This window comes from Eufriesea mexicana, unplaced genomic scaffold (assembly GCF_001483705.2).
Source record: "Eufriesea mexicana isolate 0111107269 unplaced genomic scaffold, ASM148370v2 scaffold1477, whole genome shotgun sequence".
NCBI lineage: Eukaryota > Metazoa > Arthropoda > Insecta > Hymenoptera > Apidae > Eufriesea > Eufriesea mexicana.
In genome coordinates this window covers 36,873-40,680 of record NW_016909593.1, presented here as the reverse complement: position 1 = coordinate 40,680, position 3,808 = coordinate 36,873, and positions in this window count along the sequence as shown.

The window sequence follows — 3,808 nt, the reverse complement described above, 5'->3', positions numbered from 1 at the left end:
GATTTTTTTTATTATAGGAGACTTACAAACATGAGTAATATTTATATGCAAGAGCCAGCCACTAAAGGTAAAGTAATAAGTATTAGTTAATAATATTTCAATGGATTGTATATTTGTCTTTAAAAATTTTACCGATATACAATATTTACTGTCCAAATTTCTATATTAATCTATTAAATAACTTCTAATTTGAATTACTATATAATTTCTATAATTTCTACTCTATAATTTCTAATTTGTATATTATTGAAATAATAAATTTTAATAAGTTTGATATTAAAGGTATTTTACATTAATCAAATTAATATATTTGTTATAATTAGGTTATAATGAAAACAACTGTTGGTGATATTGAGTTAAAATTATGGGCAAAAGAAACACCAAAGGTATATAGAAATTTCATACAATTATGTATGGAAGGATGACACTATATTTCATAGAATTATCAAAGGATTCAGAACACAAGCTGGTGATCCCACAGGTACAGAAGAAGGTGATAAAATATATGGAGAATCATTTAAAGTAAGACTATATTTAAAAATAATATGAATTCTTTTTTTATTCAAAAATAATTATTGGATATATGTGTTTTAGGACAAATTTCATACAAGATTACGTTTTTGTCGATGAGATTTAATTACTATGGCTAATACTGGAAAAGATGATAATGGTTCCCAATTCTACTTTACTCTTAGTTCTACACCACATTTGCAGAATAAACATACAATTCTTGGTAAAGTTACTGGAGAAACTATATATAACATGCTTAAACTTGAAGAAGCACTTGTAGATGAGGTAAATTTAATGTTTACAAGAAAATGTATCAAAAATTGATATAAATATAATATTTCCTCTTTTTTGTAGAATGATAGACTACTTTATCTTCCAAGATTGATAAAAACTACAATATTGAACAATCCATTTTCTGATATTCTACCAAGAAGAATAGTACAGGAAAGTGAAGAAGTAAAGGACAGTTCAGACACTAAAACAGCAGCAGTAAAATAAAAATCATATATGTTTGCAGAATTTAGTCCTGATAGTATTATTCTTTACAATGAAAAATTTTGTTACAGAGATTTCAATCTTTTGTCATTTGGTGAAGAAGCAGAGGAAGATGAAGAAGAATCTGCGATATTAAATAAAAGTTTAGTGGTAAATCAGCTCATGATCAGTTAACTGATCCAAAATTAAGCTCACAACCAGCTGTTGAACCACCTGGATTTACAAATAAACAAAGGAAGGAAGTCCATAGTAGCGATTGGGAAAGTGACGACGAAATAGAAACTCAAGAAGAATTAGAAGTTATAAAGAAAGAGAAAGAGTTAGTTTATTGTTTACATTTTAACTATGTTATATAAAGTAGGATTTTTTATTGACTACCTTATATTTATATTTTCAGAGCAATGAAAGAAAGGATAAAAAATAAATTGAGAGATACAAAAAAAGAACTGAAGAATTATGTCGTTAACAATTAACGTGTATATGTGAAACTTTCAAAGTGAATAAAAAGTATCTAAGCATATATCCATCGTAGTTTGATTTTATTTTTTACCACGTACAAAATCGCCTTCATCTATGACTTCATGTATGTCTATAATTAATTCATCAACTTTTATAATTGCATCGCAACTTTTATAACCTTAACGAGCCTTCTAATATAATTCTGGATAGGAATTTCTTGTTAATTCATTATTGGTGATTATTGCATAGAGTGTTTGAACCATTGCCGAAGATATTAATGGTTTGTCTTTCCATTAGTATAATGGAATAATTAATAATTCTAGTTCATGAATTAATTATTGAAATTTGGAATTTTTCGTAACAGAAATATATTTATAATTGCTTTATTGATATTATTAAATATAAGACACATCGTTTGATATTCTACATCGATGCCTTCTCACATAGCAATTTCAAAGATGCAACATTTTCCCGCTACAAAAATATTTAGCGTATCCGGCTACAGCCAACTTCCAGTTGGCGGCAAGCGGGCATACCGGTAACAAATGGTGGAATGTTCTCACGCCTCAAAGTGAAATATTAAATCTCAAAACGTTTCGTGAAGTAGTGATATTGCTGATTGACGTTTTAATTAGGTTACGAAGTTCAAGATTACTAACTATGAACATTTCTTCGGTGGTAATATACTACATGTGAAAAAGGTGATGTTGCATAGTGCAAATCATATACCGATACATGTGGAAAATAAAGAGGTGTGAGTGCGGGATCCTATAATACTAACGCATTGTCCGTTACAATCTGCCGTAGAAGATTCTAGATTTCGCCTGCCCATTGGAATATTTGATTAACATTACTGAATAGGCAGCTTCTTAATATTTCTTCTATTTTTCTTCGATCTTCACGTTCAATTGCAACATAGTTATATATTATCGCTATTACATTCTAAACTTTGATTGTGGATTAAGATATTTCCTTACTCCTGCATAGAATAGATTGTTCTCCAACCAGCAGGGCAATTATTTTACGATTGAAGGTGCATATATGAAACAAAGTAACAGAAAAGCAAGTGCCTGTAAAATCGTTCTACACAGTATACTTTCTTCGCCTATATTTCTGAAATTAGGCTCTTCGGTTAGATTTTTTCGGTATAACAGCGTAGAGAGAATTCTTCCTTAACGGGATTGGATATTTTTTTTCGGTTTCGAGCATGTGTTTTCGTGAAATAGTGCCGGAAGTGTCAGTCGCTTTCAGATCGTGCTGCGCAATTTATTTTTTTGGCTTATAGTTTTTGAATTAGGCTTTCTGAATCGGATTTTTCCACTGATTCGCGTAGAGTGATATTTTGCTTAACAGGATTGGATATTTTTTTTCGGTTTCGAGCGTGCGTTTTCGTGACATAGTGCCGGAGGTGTCAGTGGCTATCAGATCGTGCTACGCAGTATACTTTTTTGGATTCTAATTTTTGAATTAGGCTTTTTGAATCGGATTTTTCCACTGATTCGCGTAGAGTGAATTCTTCCTTAACGGGATTGGATATTTTTTTTCGGTTTCGAGCGTGCGTTTTCGTGAAATAGTGCCGGAAGTGTCAGTCGCTCTCAGATCGTGCTGCGCAAATTATTTTTTTGGCTTATAGTTTTTGAATTAGGCTTTCTGAATCGGATTTTTCCACTGATTCGCGTAGAGTGAATTCTTCCTTAACGGGATTGGATATTTTTTTTCGGTTTCAAGCATGTGTTTTCGAGAAATAGTGCCGGAAGTGTCAGTCGCACTCAGATCGTGCTGCGCAATTTACTTTTTTGGCTTATAGTTTTTGAATTAGGCTTTCTGAATCGGATTTTTCCACTGATTCGCGTAGAGTGAATTCTTCCTTAACGGGATTGGATATTTTTTTTCGGTTTCGAGCGTGCGTTTTCGAGGAATAGTGCCGGAAGTGTCAGTGGCTGTCAGATCGTGCTGCGCAATTTACTTTTTTGGCTTCTAACTTTTGAATTAGGCTATTTCAAGCGGATTTTCTAACTGATTCGCGTAGAGTGATTTTTTGCTTAACAGGATTGGATATTTTTTTTCGGTTTCGAGCGTGCGTTTTCGAGGAATAGTGCCGGAAGTGTCAGTGGCTGTCAGATCGTGCTGCGCAATTTACTTTTTTGGCTTCTAACTTTTGAATTAGGCTATTTCAAGCGGATTTTCTAACTGATTCGCGTAGAGTGATTTTTTGCTTAACAGGATTGGATATTTTTTTTCGGTTTCGAGCGTGCGTTTTCGTGGAATAGTGCCGGAAGTGTCAGTGGCTGTCAGATCGTGCTGCGCAATTTACTTTTTTGACTTCTAACTTTTGAATTAGGCT